General features: G+C 54.7%; 14 non-coding genes across 14 annotated transcripts; 8 read left to right on the forward strand and 6 right to left on the reverse strand.

Annotated features, from left to right (window-relative positions):
* The first annotated feature begins 148 nt into the window (after positions 1–148).
* Positions 149–218, forward strand: TRNAE-CUC (transfer RNA glutamic acid (anticodon CUC)). The gene has a single exon. It is a non-coding gene; the product is annotated as a tRNA-Glu (tRNA).
* A 904-nt stretch (positions 219–1122) lies between these two features.
* On the reverse strand, positions 1123–1205 carry TRNAL-UAA (transfer RNA leucine (anticodon UAA)). Its single transcript has one exon. It is a non-coding gene; the product is annotated as a tRNA-Leu (tRNA).
* Positions 1206–2091: 886 nt separating this feature from the next.
* TRNAE-CUC (transfer RNA glutamic acid (anticodon CUC)) lies at positions 2092–2163 on the forward strand. Its single transcript has one exon. It is a non-coding gene; the product is annotated as a tRNA-Glu (tRNA).
* Positions 2164–2503: 340 nt separating this feature from the next.
* Positions 2504–2575, forward strand: TRNAE-CUC (transfer RNA glutamic acid (anticodon CUC)). The gene has a single exon. It is a non-coding gene; the product is annotated as a tRNA-Glu (tRNA).
* A 904-nt stretch (positions 2576–3479) lies between these two features.
* TRNAL-UAA (transfer RNA leucine (anticodon UAA)) lies at positions 3480–3562 on the reverse strand. The gene has a single exon. It is a non-coding gene; the product is annotated as a tRNA-Leu (tRNA).
* An 898-nt stretch (positions 3563–4460) lies between these two features.
* TRNAE-CUC (transfer RNA glutamic acid (anticodon CUC)) lies at positions 4461–4532 on the forward strand. The gene has a single exon. It is a non-coding gene; the product is annotated as a tRNA-Glu (tRNA).
* Positions 4533–5828: 1296 nt separating this feature from the next.
* TRNAL-UAA (transfer RNA leucine (anticodon UAA)) lies at positions 5829–5911 on the reverse strand. Its single transcript has one exon. It is a non-coding gene; the product is annotated as a tRNA-Leu (tRNA).
* Positions 5912–6805: 894 nt separating this feature from the next.
* On the forward strand, positions 6806–6877 carry TRNAE-CUC (transfer RNA glutamic acid (anticodon CUC)). The gene has a single exon. It is a non-coding gene; the product is annotated as a tRNA-Glu (tRNA).
* Positions 6878–8178: 1301 nt separating this feature from the next.
* Positions 8179–8261, reverse strand: TRNAL-UAA (transfer RNA leucine (anticodon UAA)). Its single transcript has one exon. It is a non-coding gene; the product is annotated as a tRNA-Leu (tRNA).
* An 894-nt stretch (positions 8262–9155) lies between these two features.
* On the forward strand, positions 9156–9227 carry TRNAE-CUC (transfer RNA glutamic acid (anticodon CUC)). The gene has a single exon. It is a non-coding gene; the product is annotated as a tRNA-Glu (tRNA).
* Positions 9228–10540: 1313 nt separating this feature from the next.
* On the reverse strand, positions 10541–10623 carry TRNAL-UAA (transfer RNA leucine (anticodon UAA)). The gene has a single exon. It is a non-coding gene; the product is annotated as a tRNA-Leu (tRNA).
* An 898-nt stretch (positions 10624–11521) lies between these two features.
* Positions 11522–11593, forward strand: TRNAE-CUC (transfer RNA glutamic acid (anticodon CUC)). The gene has a single exon. It is a non-coding gene; the product is annotated as a tRNA-Glu (tRNA).
* Positions 11594–11933: 340 nt separating this feature from the next.
* On the forward strand, positions 11934–12005 carry TRNAE-CUC (transfer RNA glutamic acid (anticodon CUC)). Its single transcript has one exon. It is a non-coding gene; the product is annotated as a tRNA-Glu (tRNA).
* A 904-nt stretch (positions 12006–12909) lies between these two features.
* On the reverse strand, positions 12910–12992 carry TRNAL-UAA (transfer RNA leucine (anticodon UAA)). Its single transcript has one exon. It is a non-coding gene; the product is annotated as a tRNA-Leu (tRNA).
* Between the last annotated feature and the right edge of the window lie 532 nt (positions 12993–13524).

The following is a 13524-nucleotide window of genomic DNA, read 5'->3' on the forward strand; positions in this document are numbered from 1 at the left end:
GCAGCTTCCTTTTTCACCGCTGGAGAGAACCTATCTGCTCGGCCCTCCCCCTCTCTTCCCAGTCCCCCAATGGACTGGCCTTTGAGGCACCTGCAGGCATTGTGCACTCGGACACCACTGCCCGGCCTTCCCGAGCTGTCCAGCGGTCTCCCTGGTGGTCTAGTGGTTAGGATTGCGCTCTCACCGCCGCGGCCCGGGTTCGATTCCCGGTCAGGGAAGAGAGGCTTTTACTGAATGACATTTTTACAGAAATTCAAACAACTGCGTCTCAAAAAATATTTCTTTCAAATGTAGCTTCACTCACAGGCAATAGCGGCGTGGCTCCCCTGGCGGTAACTCCAAGCATCTTTTCAGCATGGTCCCTTACCGGAAGCTGTCGCCGCTAGAAGTGGGCCTGTGCCCCAAAAAGGAAGCTTTCTTTCTTCCAAAGCTGTAGAGAAAATATTAGTCCTGTCGCCCTGCCAAAGCCGAGCTCGCCCACCATCCCTAGCCTCATCAGACCAAGACCTTGCCCGGGACCCTGGGGCAGAGGGCTGCAGAAATGGTTGCGTACCGGTTTGGAGGAGAAAAGCAGGGGAGGGAGGGGTCGTAGCTGCTTGATTTGCATACAGAGCTGTGGTCTGCTGGGAAAGTGCAGCCTTTGGAGCTTGGCAAAGGCTTCGCAAGGGGCCCGAGCATTGCCCTCGCCCCGTTTGTTGACAGGTTCTCCTTCTATGGGCTGAAGGGCCCTGTAGCCTGATTTGAGGTTGGACGCTCTATTATTCACAGGGGTGTACCGGGCCTAGACGGTGACTGGCTGACCCGTCAGGGCATCGCCCGTTTGGAAGCCCGTTTCGGAAGCGGAGGCGGGAATCCCTGCCCAATTTTCTTTTGGGGTGGTAGGGCTGTTGGCGGGGTTGCACAAGCTCTGCCAACTTTGGCGGCTTAAGCTTGGGATGCGAGGGACATGGTACAAAAATGCAAAGGTTTTCCAGGAAAAGAGTCTACGGGCAACGATTCCTTGTTGCTCTTTTCAGGTGAACTCAAGCCTCAGGGCTTTGAGGTAGGGGCACTGCCTACAGACAGCAGGAAAGGGCTTGTGCGAAGCTGCTGCCGCATTTAGGTAAGAAGAGTAAAAACCTGTACCAGGAGTGGGGCTCGAACCCACGCGGACACTTGTCCATTGGATCTTAAGTCCAACGCCTTAACCACTCGGCCATCCTGGTGAGCTGCTGCAAAGGGCTTCGAATTGAATCTTTGCTGTTTCAGCAGCAGGCGAACAAGTGGAAAACCAGCCCAGAGTGCCCCCTGCAGGAGGTTGGATGGAATTGGCTTGCGAGCGGCAAACGTCTCTCACTTAACAGCATTACAATAGCCTCCAGCTGACTGCAAGTACGGTTGCGGAAACCTCCCGGGTGCTGCAGTCGTTTCCCCGGTGGCCTAGTGGTGAGGATTTGGTGCTTTCACTGCCACGGGCCTGGCTTCGAGTCCCCGACCAGAGTGTGTGCTTTGAGTAAAGGTGGTCTAGGGCAGTCCAGAGGCAGGCTGAGCCTCGAAGGCTGGTGCAGGCCTTGGTGTGCGAGCCCGAAAAAAGGGCAGCTCCTATGTCATCCCTTCTTGCCCTCCGGCACTTGCTGTACAAGCAAAGCCCCCTTTGAACTCTGCATGGTAACCCTGCTGTGTCTCGCAGGCAATCATGGCCTGCCGCCTTTTAATAAACGTGCTCTCCCACGAAGCAGTTCTCCTAAGGAGGGTTAGTTGTGAGTGTGCATCTTCAGCGGCAGCCTCTAGGGGGAGCTTCAGCACTGACCCACAAAAGCTCATAGCGAGGAAGGCTGTCCTTTCAGGAGAGCAAGACAGGAATATCAGCGCTTGGAAGTGAAAGCGCAAACGTTCCCAAAGTGATGCTGTCTTCAATCTCTAAGCTCCCCTTTTCGCAGACCATCACAAGTGTTTTTGTTTTCTTTCTTTCTTTCTTTCTTTATTTCTTTATTTATTAGCAGAAACGGCCCCCGAAGACCTGCAGGCACTGGTGCCCATTGTAGCAGAGGCCCTCAGCCTTTGGACTCGGACGCCACCATCTGAGCGACACGCAACGGGGTGCACCCACCGTCCCTGGTGGTCTAGTGGTTAGGATTCGGCGCTCTCACCGCCGCGGCCTGGGTTCGATTCCCGGTCAGGGAAGGAGCTCTTTTAACAACTGACATTTTTATTTACAGCAATGCAGTTAACTGGCGACCGGAAATCTTGCTCCCAGATGCAGATTTGCGTGCACAAAATGGAGGAAGTGCCCTCAGCGCGACGCAAAACGTGTTTATGGCAGAGTCCCATTCATTCTCCTGTCGCTGCGGAAAGACTGCCCTTGACGCAAAAAAGGCAGCTTCCTTTTTCACCGCTGGAGAGAACCTATCTGCTCGGCCCTCCCCCTCTCTTCCCAGTCCCCCAATGGACTGGCCTTTGAGGCACCTGCAGGCATTGTGCACTCGGACACCACTGCCCGGCCTTCCCGAGTTGTCCAGCGGTCTCCCTGGTGGTCTAGTGGTTAGGATTCGGCGCTCTCACCGCCGCGGCCCGGGTTCGATTCCCGGTCAGGGAAGAGAGGCTTTTACTGAATGACATTTTTACAGAAATTCAAACAACTGCGTCTCAAAAAATATTTCTTTCAAATGTAGCTTCACTCACAGGCAATAGCGGCGTGGCTCCCCTGGCGGTAACTCCAAGCATCTTTTCAGCATGGTCCCTTACCGGAAGCTGTCGCCGCTAGAAGTGGGCCTGTGCCCCAAAAAGGAAGCTTTCTTTCTTCCAAAGCTGTAGAGAAAATATTAGTCCTGTCGCCCTGCCAAAGCCGAGCTCGCCCACCATCCCTAGCCTCATCAGACCAAGACCTTGCCCGGGACCCTGGGGCAGAGGGCTGCAGAAATGGTTGCGTACCGGTTTGGAGGAGAAAAGCAGGGGAGGGAGGGGTCGTAGCTGCTTGATTTGCATACAGAGCTGTGGTCTGCTGGGAAAGTGCAGCCTTTGGAGCTTGGCAAAGGCTTCGCAAGGGGCCCGAGCATTGCCCTCGCCCCGTTTGTTGACAGGTTCTCCTTCTATGGGCTGAAGGGCCCTGTAGCCTGATTTGAGGTTGGACGCTCTATTATTCACAGGGGTGTACCGGGCCTAGACGGTGACTGGCTGACCCGTCAGGGCATCGCCCGTTTGGAAGCCCGTTTCGGAAGCGGAGGCGGGAATCCCTGCCCAATTTTCTTTTGGGGTGGTAGGGCTGTTGGCGGGGTTGCACAAGCTCTGCCAACTTTGGCGGCTTAAGCTTGGGATGCGAGGGACATGGTACAAAAATGCAAAGGTTTTCCAGGAAAAGAGTCTACGGGCAACGATTCCTTGTTGCTCTTTTCAGGTGAACTCAAGCCTCAGGGCTTTGAGGTAGGGGCACTGCCTACAGACAGCAGGAAAGGGCTTGTGCGAAGCTGCTGCCGCATTTAGGTAAGAAGAGTAAAAACCTGTACCAGGAGTGGGGCTCGAACCCACGCGGACACTTGTCCATTGGATCTTAAGTCCAACGCCTTAACCACTCGGCCATCCTGGTGAGCTGCTGCAAAGGGCTTCGAATTGAATCTTTGCTGTTTCAGCAGCAGGCGAACAAGTGGAAAACCAGCCCAGAGTGCCCCCTGCAGGAGGTTGGATGGAATTGGCTTGCGAGCGGCAAACGTCTCTCACTTAACAGCATTACAATAGCCTCCAGCTGACTGCAAGTACGGTTGCGGAAACCTCCCGGGTGCTGCAGTCGTTTCCCCGGTGGCCTAGTGGTGAGGATTTGGTGCTTTCACTGCCACGGGCCTGGCTTCGAGTCCCCGACCAGAGTGTGTGCTTTGAGTAAAGGTGGTCTAGGGCAGTCCAGAGGCAGGCTGAGCCTCGAAGGCTGGTGCAGGCCTTGGTGTGCGAGCCCGAAAAAAGGGCAGCTCCTATGTCATCCCTTCTTGCCCTCCGGCACTTGCTGTACAAGCAAAGCCCCCTTTGAACTCTGCATGGTAACCCTGCTGTGTCTCGCAGGCAATCATGGCCTGCCGCCTTTTAATAAACGTGCTCTCCCACGAAGCAGTTCTCCTAAGGAGGGTTAGTTGTGAGTGTGCATCTTCAGCGGCAGCCTCTAGGGGGAGCTTCAGCACTGACCCACAAAAGCTCATAGCGAGGAAGGCTGTCCTTTCAGGAGAGCAAGACAGGAATATCAGCGCTTGGAAGTGAAAGCGCAAACGTTCCCAAAGTGATGCTGTCTTCAATCTCTAAGCTCCCCTTTTCGCAGACCATCACAAGTGTTTTTGTTTTCTTTCTTTCTTTCTTTCTTTCTTTATTTCTTTATTTATTTATTTATTAGCAGAAACGGCCCCCGAAGACCTGCAGGCACTGGTGCCCATTGTAGCAGAGGCCCTCAGCCTTTGGACTCGGACGCCACCATCTGAGCGACACGCAACGGGGTGCACCCACCGTCCCTGGTGGTCTAGTGGTTAGGATTCGGCGCTCTCACCGCCGCGGCCCGGGTTCGATTCCCGGTCAGGGAAGGAGCTCTTTTAACAACTGACATTTTTATTTACAGCAATGCAGTTAACTGGCGACCGGAAATCTTGCTCCCAGATGCAGATTTGCGTGCACAAAATGGAGGAAGTGCCCTCAGCGCGACGCAAAACGTGTTTATGGCAGAGTCCCATTCATTCTCCTGTCGCTGCGGAAAGACTGCCCTTGACGCAAAAAAGGCAGCTTCCTTTTTCACCGCTGGAGAGAACCTATCTGCTCGGCCCTCCCCCTCTCTTCCCAGTCCCCCAATGGACTGGCCTTTGAGGCACCTGCAGGCATTGTGCACTCGGACACCACTGCCCGGCCTTCCCGAGCTGTCCAGCGGTCTCCCTGGTGGTCTAGTGGTTAGGATTCCCGGGTTCGATTCCCGGTCAGGGAAGAGAGGCTTTTACTGAATGACATTTTTACAGAAATTCAAACAACTGCGTCTCAAAAAATATTTCTTTCAAATGTAGCTTCACTCACAGGCAATAGCGGCGTGGCTCCCCTGGCGGTAACTCCAAGCATCTTTTCAGCATGGTCCCTTACCAGAAGCTGTCGCCGCTAGAAGTGGGCCTGTGCCCCAAAAAGGAAGCTTTCTTTCTTCCAAAGCTGTAGAGAAAATATTAGTCCTGTCGCCCTGCCAAAGCCGAGCTCGCCCACCATCCCTAGCCTCATCAGACCAAGACCTTGCCCGGGACCCTGGGGCAGAGGGCTGCAGAAATGGTTGCGTACCGGTTTGGAGGAGAAAAGCAGGGGAGGGAGGGGTCGTAGCTGCTTGATTTGCATACAGAGCTGTGGTCTGCTGGGAAAGTGCAGCCTTTGGAGCTTGGCAAAGGCTTCGCAAGGGGCCCGAGCATTGCCCTCGCCCCGTTTGTTGACAGGTTCTCCTTCTATGGGCTGAAGGGCCCTGTAGCCTGATTTGAGGTTGGACGCTCTATTATTCACAGGGGTGTACCGGGCCTAGACGGTGACTGGCTGACCCGTCAGGGCATCGCCCGTTTGGAAGCCCGTTTCGGAAGCGGAGGCGGGAATCCCTGCCCAATTTTCTTTTGGGGTGGTAGGGCTGTTGGCGGGGTTGCACAAGCTCTGCCAACTTTGGCGGCTTAAGCTTGGGATGCGAGGGACATGGTACAAAAATGCAAAGGTTTTCCAGGAAAAGAGTCTACGGGCAACGATTCCTTGTTGCTCTTTTCAGGTGAACTCAAGCCTCAGGGCTTTGAGGTAGGGGCACTGCCTACAGACAGCAGGAAAGGGCTTGTGCGAAGCTGCTGCCGCATTTAGGTAAGAAGAGTAAAAACCTGTACCAGGAGTGGGGCTCGAACCCACGCGGACACTTGTCCATTGGATCTTAAGTCCAACGCCTTAACCACTCGGCCATCCTGGTGAGCTGCTGCAAAGGGCTTCGAATTGAATCTTTGCTGTTTCAGCAGCAGGCGAACAAGTGGAAAACCAGCCCAGAGTGCCCCCTGCAGGAGGTTGGATGGAATTGGCTTGCGAGCGGCAAACGTCTCTCACTTAACAGCATTACAATAGCCTCCAGCTGACTGCAAGTACGGTTGCGGAAACCTCCCGGGTGCTGCAGTCGTTTCCCCGGTGGCCTAGTGGTGAGGATTTGGTGCTTTCACTGCCACGGGCCTGGCTTCGAGTCCCCGACCAGGGTGTGTGCTTTGAGTAAAGGTGGTCTAGGGCAGTCCAGAGGCAGGCTGAGCCTCGAAGGCTGGTGCAGGCCTTGGTGTGCGAGCCCGAAAAAAGGGCAGCTCCTATGTCATCCCTTCTTGCCCTCCGGCACTTGCTGTACAAGCAAAGCCCCCTTTGAACTCTGCATGGTAACCCTGCTGTGTCTCGCAGGCAATCATGGCCTGCCGCCTTTTAATAAACGTGCTCTCCCACGAAGCAGTTCTCCTAAGGAGGGTTAGTTGTGAGTGTGCATCTTCAGCGGCAGCCTCTAGGGGGAGCTTCAGCACTGACCCACAAAAGCTCATAGCGAGGAAGGCTGTCCTTTCAGGAGAGCAAGACAGGAATATCAGCGCTTGGAAGTGAAAGCGCAAACGTTCCCAAAGTGATGCTGTCTTCAATCTCTAAGCTCCCCTTTTCGCAGACCATCACAAGTGTTTTTGTTTTCTTTCTTTCTTTCTTTCTTTATTTCTTTATTTATTTATTTATTAGCAGAAACGGCCCCCGAAGACCTGCAGGCACTGGTGCCCATTGTAGCAGAGGCCCTCAGCCTTTGGACTCGGACGCCACCATCTGAGCGACACGCAACGGGGTGCACCCACCGTCCCTGGTGGTCTAGTGGTTAGGATTCGGCGCTCTCACCGCCGCGGCCCGGGTTCGATTCCCGGTCAGGGAAGGAGCTCTTTTAACAACTGACATTTTTATTTACAGCAATGCAGTTAACTGGCGACCGGAAATCTTGCTCCCAGATGCAGATTTGCGTGCACAAAATGGAGGAAGTGCCCTCAGCGCGACGCAAAACGTGTTTATGGCAGAGTCCCATTCATTCTCCTGTCGCTGCGGAAAGACTGCCCTTGACGCAAAAAAGGCAGCTTCCTTTTTCACCGCTGGAGAGAACCTATCTGCTCGGCCCTCCCCCTCTCTTCCCAGTCCCCCAATGGACTGGCCTTTGAGGCACCTGCAGGCATTGTGCACTCGGACACCACTGCCCGGCCTTCCCGAGCTGTCCAGCGGTCTCCCTGGTGGTCTAGTGGTTAGGATTCGCGGCCCGGGTTCGATTCCCGGTCAGGGAAGAGAGGCTTTTACTGAATGACATTTTTACAGAAATTCAAACAACTGCGTCTCAAAAAATATTTCTTTCAAATGTAGCTTCACTCACAGGCAATAGCGGCGTGGCTCCCCTGGCGGTAACTCCAAGCATCTTTTCAGCATGGTCCCTTACCGGAAGCTGTCGCCGCTAGAAGTGGGCCTGTGCCCCAAAAAGGAAGCTTTCTTTCTTCCAAAGCTGTAGAGAAAATATTAGTCCTGTCGCCCTGCCAAAGCCGAGCTCGCCCACCATCCCTAGCCTCATCAGACCAAGACCTTGCCCGGGACCCTGGGGCAGAGGGCTGCAGAAATGGTTGCGTACCGGTTTGGAGGAGAAAAGCAGGGGAGGGAGGGGTCGTAGCTGCTTGATTTGCATACAGAGCTGTGGTCTGCTGGGAAAGTGCAGCCTTTGGAGCTTGGCAAAGGCTTCGCAAGGGGCCCGAGCATTGCCCTCGCCCCGTTTGTTGACAGGTTCTCCTTCTATGGGCTGAAGGGCCCTGTAGCCTGATTTGAGGTTGGACGCTCTATTATTCACAGGGGTGTACCGGGCCTAGACGGTGACTGGCTGACCCGTCAGGGCATCGCCCGTTTGGAAGCCCGTTTCGGAAGCGGAGGCGGGAATCCCTGCCCAATTTTCTTTTGGGGTGGTAGGGCTGTTGGCGGGGTTGCACAAGCTCTGCCAACTTTGGCGGCTTAAGCTTGGGATGCGAGGGACATGGTACAAAAATGCAAAGGTTTTCCAGGAAAAGAGTCTACGGGCAACGATTCCTTGTTGCTCTTTTCAGGTGAACTCAAGCCTCAGGGCTTTGAGGTAGGGGCACTGCCTACAGACAGCAGGAAAGGGCTTGTGCGAAGCTGCTGCCGCATTTAGGTAAGAAGAGTAAAAACCTGTACCAGGAGTGGGGCTCGAACCCACGCGGACACTTGTCCATTGGATCTTAAGTCCAACGCCTTAACCACTCGGCCATCCTGGTGAGCTGCTGCAAAGGGCTTCGAATTGAATCTTTGCTGTTTCAGCAGCAGGCGAACAAGTGGAAAACCAGCCCAGAGTGCCCCCTGCAGGAGGTTGGATGGAATTGGCTTGCGAGCGGCAAACGTCTCTCACTTAACAGCATTACAATAGCCTCCAGCTGACTGCAAGTACGGTTGCGGAAACCTCCCGGGTGCTGCAGTCGTTTCCCCGGTGGCCTAGTGGTGAGGATTTGGTGCTTTCACTGCCACGGGCCTGGCTTCGAGTCCCCGACCAGAGTGTGTGCTTTGAGTAAAGGTGGTCTAGGGCAGTCCAGAGGCAGGCTGAGCCTCGAAGGCTGGTGCAGGCCTTGGTGTGCGAGCCCGAAAAAAGGGCAGCTCCTATGTCATCCCTTCTTGCCCTCCGGCACTTGCTGTACAAGCAAAGCCCCCTTTGAACTCTGCATGGTAACCCTGCTGTGTCTCGCAGGCAATCATGGCCTGCCGCCTTTTAATAAACGTGCTCTCCCACGAAGCAGTTCTCCTAAGGAGGGTTAGTTGTGAGTGTGCATCTTCAGCGGCAGCCTCTAGGGGGAGCTTCAGCACTGACCCACAAAAGCTCATAGCGAGGAAGGCTGTCCTTTCAGGAGAGCAAGACAGGAATATCAGCGCTTGGAAGTGAAAGCGCAAACATTCCCAAAGTGATGCTGTCTTCAATCTCTAAGCTCCCCTTTTCGCAGACCATCACAAGTGTTTTTGTTTTCTTTCTTTCTTTCTTTCTTTATTTCTTTATTTATTTATTTATTAGCAGAAACGGCCCCCGAAGACCTGCAGGCACTGGTGCCCATTGTAGCAGAGGCCCTCAGCCATTGGACTCGGACGCCACCATCTGAGCGACACGCAACGGGGTGCACCCACCGTCCCTGGTGGTCTAGTGGTTAGGATTCGGCGCTCTCACCGCCGCGGCCCGGGTACGATTCCCGGTCAGGGAAGGAGCTCTTTTAACAACTGACATTTTTATTTACGGCAATGCAGTTAACTGGCGACCGGAAATCTTGCTCCCAGATGCAGATTTGCGTGCACAAAATGGAGGAAGTGCCCTCAGCGCGACGCAAAACGTGTTTATGGCAGAGTCCCATTCATTCTCCTGTCGCTGCGGAAAGACTGCCCTTGACGCAAAAAAGGCAGCTTCCTTTTTCACCGCTGGAGAGAACCTATCTGCTCGGCCCTCCCCCTCTCTTCCCAGTCCCCCAATGGACTGGCCTTTGAGGCACCTGCAGGCATTGTGCACTCGGACACCACTGCCCGGCCTTCCCGAGCTGTCCAGCGGTCTCCCTGGTGGTCTAGTGGTTAGGATTCGGCGCTCTCACCGCGGCCCGGGTTCGATTCCCGGTCAGGGAAGAGAGGCTTTTACTGAATGACATTTTTACAGAAATTCAAACAACTGCGTCTCAAAAAATATTTCTTTCAAATGTAGCTTCACTCACAGGCAATAGCGGCGTGGCTCCCCTGGCGGTAACTCCAAGCATCTTTTCAGCATGGTCCCTTACCGGAAGCTGTCGCCGCTAGAAGTGGGCCTGTGCCCCAAAAAGGAAGCTTTCTTTCTTCCAAAGCTGTAGAGAAAATATTAGTCCTGTCGCCCTGCCAAAGCCGAGCTCGCCCACCATCCCTAGCCTCATCAGACCAAGACCTTGCCCGGGACCCTGGGGCAGAGGGCTGCAGAAATGGTTGCGTACCGGTTTGGAGGAGAAAAGCAGGGGAGGGAGGGGTCGTAGCTGCTTGATTTGCATACAGAGCTGTGGTCTGCTGGGAAAGTGCAGCCTTTGGAGCTTGGCAAAGGCTTCGCAAGGGGCCCGAGCATTGCCCTCGCCCCGTTTGTTGACAGGTTCTCCTTCTATGGGCTGAAGGGCCCTGTAGCCTGATTTGAGGTTGGACGCTCTATTATTCACAGGGGTGTACCGGGCCTAGGCGGTGACTGGCTGACCCGTCAGGGCATCGCCCGTTTGGAAGCCCGTTTCGGAAGCGGAGGCGGGAATCCCTGCCCAATTTTCTTTTGGGGTGGTAGGGCTGTTGGCGGGGTTGCACAAGCTCTGCCAACTTTGGCGGCTTAAGCTTGGGATGCGAGGGACATGGTACAAAAATGCAAAGGTTTTCCAGGAAAAGAGTCTACGGGCAACGATTCCTTGTTGCTCTTTTCAGGTGAACTCAAGCCTCAGGGCTTTGAGGTAGGGGCACTGCCTACAGACAGCAGGAAAGGGCTTGTGCGAAGCTGCTGCCGCATTTAGGTAAGAAGAGTAAAAACCTGTACCAGGAGTGGGGCTCGAACCCACGCGGACACTTGTCCATTGGATCTTAAGTCCAACGCCTTAACCACTCGGCCATCCTGGTGAGCTGCTGCAAAGGGCTTCGAATTGAATCTTTGCTGTTTCAGCAGCAGGCGAACAAGTGGAAAACCAGCCCAGAGTGCCCCCTGCAGGAGGTTGGATGGAATTGGCTTGCGAGCGGCAAACGTCTCTCACTTAACAGCATTACAATAGCCTCCAGCTGACTGCAAGTACGGTTGCGGAAACCTCCCGGGTGCTGCAGTCGTTTCCCCGGTGGCCTAGTGGTGAGGATTTGGTGCTTTCACTGCCACGGGCCTGGCTTCGAGTCCCCGACCAGAGTGTGTGCTTTGAGTAAAGGTGGTCTAGGGCAGTCCAGAGGCAGGCTGAGCCTCGAAGGCTGGTGCAGGCCTTGGTGTGCGAGCCCGAAAAAAGGGCAGCTCCTATGTCATCCCTTCTTGCCCTCCGGCACTTGCTGTACAAGCAAAGCCCCCTTTGAACTCTGCATGGTAACCCTGCTGTGTCTCGCAGGCAATCATGGCCTGCCGCCTTTTAATAAACGTGCTCTCCCACGAAGCAGTTCTCCTAAGGAGGGTTAGTTGTGAGTGTGCATCTTCAGCGGCAGCCTCTAGGGGGAGCTTCAGCACTGACCCACAAAAGCTCATAGCGAGGAAGGCTGTCCTTTCAGGAGAGCAAGACAGGAATATCAGCGCTTGGAAGTGAAAGCGCAAACGTTCCCAAAGTGATGCTGTCTTCAATCTCTAAGCTCCCCTTTTCGCAGACCATCACAAGTGTTTTTGTTTTCTTTCTTTCTTTCTTTCTTTCTTTCTTTCTTTATTTCTTTATTTATTAGCAGAAACGGCCCCCGAAGACCTGCAGGCACTGGTGCCCATTGTAGCAGAGGCCCTCAGCCTTTGGACTCGGACGCCACCATCTGAGCGACACGCAACGGGGTGCACCCACCGTCCCTGGTGGTCTAGTGGTTAGGATTCGGCGCTCTCACCGCCGCGGCCCGGGTTCGATTCCCGGTCAGGGAAGGAGCTCTTTTAACAACTGACATTTTTATTTACAGCAATGCAGTTAACTGGCGACCGGAAATCTTGCTCCCAGATGCAGATTTGCGTGCACAAAATGGAGGAAGTGCCCTCAGCGCGACGCAAAACGTGTTTATGGCAGAGTCCCATTCATTCTCCTGTCGCTGCGGAAAGACTGCCCTTGACGCAAAAAAGGCAGCTTCCTTTTTCACCGCTGGAGAGAACCTATCTGCTCGGCCCTCCCCCTCTCTTCCCAGTCCCCCAATGGACTGGCCTTTGAGGCACCTGCAGGCATTGTGCACTCGGACACCACTGCCCGGCCTTCCCGAGTTATCCAGCGGTCTCCCTGGTGGTCTAGTGGTTAGGATTCGGCGCTCTCACCGCCGCGGCCCGGGTTCGATTCCCGGTCAGGGAAGAGAGGCTTTTACTGAATGACATTTTTACAGAAATTCAAACAACTGCGTCTCAAAAAATATTTCTTTCAAATGTAGCTTCACTCACAGGCAATAGCGGCGTGGCTCCCCTGGCGGTAACTCCAAGCATCTTTTCAGCATGGTCCCTTACCGGAAGCTGTCGCCGCTAGAAGTGGGCCTGTGCCCCAAAAAGGAAGCTTTCTTTCTTCCAAAGGTGTAGAGAAAATATTAGTCCTGTCGCCCTGCCAAAGCCGAGCTCGCCCACCATCCCTAGCCTCATCAGACCAAGACCTTGCCCGGGACCCTGGGGCAGAGGGCTGCAGAAATGGTTGCGTACCGGTTTGGAGGAGAAAAGCAGGGGAGGGAGGGGTCGTAGCTGCTTGATTTGCATACAGAGCTGTGGTCTGCTGGGAAAGTGCAGCCTTTGGAGCTTGGCAAAGGCTTCGCAAGGGGCCCGAGCATTGCCCTCGCCCCGTTTGTTGACAGGTTCTCCTTCTATGGGCTGAAGGGCCCTGTAGCCTGATTTGAGGTTGGACGCTCTATTATTCACAGGGGTGTACCGGGCCTAGACGGTGACTGGCTGACCCGTCAGGGCATCGCCCGTTTGGAAGCCCGTTTCGGAAGCGGAGGCGGGAATCCCTGCCCAATTTTCTTTTGGGGTGGTAGGGCTGTTGGCGGGGTTGCACAAGCTCTGCCAACTTTGGCGGCTTAAGCTTGGGATGCGAGGGACATGGTACAAAAATGCAAAGGTTTTCCAGGAAAAGAGTCTACGGGCAACGATTCCTTGTTGCTCTTTTCAGGTGAACTCAAGCCTCAGGGCTTTGAGGTAGGGGCACTGCCTACAGACAGCAGGAAAGGGCTTGTGCGAAGCTGCTGCCGCATTTAGGTAAGAAGAGTAAAAACCTGTACCAGGAGTGGGGCTCGAACCCACGCGGACACTTGTCCATTGGATCTTAAGTCCAACGCCTTAACCACTCGGCCATCCTGGTGAGCTGCTGCAAAGGGCTTCGAATTGAATCTTTGCTGTTTCAGCAGCAGGCGAACAAGTGGAAAACCAGCCCAGAGTGCCCCCTGCAGGAGGTTGGATGGAATTGGCTTGCGAGCGGCAAACGTCTCTCACTTAACAGCATTACAATAGCCTCCAGCTGACTGCAAGTACGGTTGCGGAAACCTCCCGGGTGCTGCAGTCGTTTCCCCGGTGGCCTAGTGGTGAGGATTTGGTGCTTTCACTGCCACGGGCCTGGCTTCGAGTCCCCGACCAGAGTGTGTGCTTTGAGTAAAGGTGGTCTAGGGCAGTCCAGAGGCAGGCTGAGCCTCGAAGGCTGGTGCAGGCCTTGGTTTGCGAGCCCGAAAAAAGGGCAGCTCCTATGTCATCCCTTCTTGCCCTCCGGCACTTGCTGTACAAGCAAAGCCCCCTTTGAACTCTGCATGGTAACCCTGCTGTGTCTCGCAGGCAATCATGGCCTGCCGCCTTTTAATAAACGTGCTCTCCCACGAAGCAGTTCTCCTAAGGAGGGTTAG

Source organism: Ambystoma mexicanum, chromosome 5p, assembly GCF_040938575.1.
Source record: "Ambystoma mexicanum isolate Mex_15411 chromosome 5p, UKY_AmexF1_1, whole genome shotgun sequence".
Lineage (NCBI taxonomy): Eukaryota > Metazoa > Chordata > Amphibia > Caudata > Ambystomatidae > Ambystoma > Ambystoma mexicanum.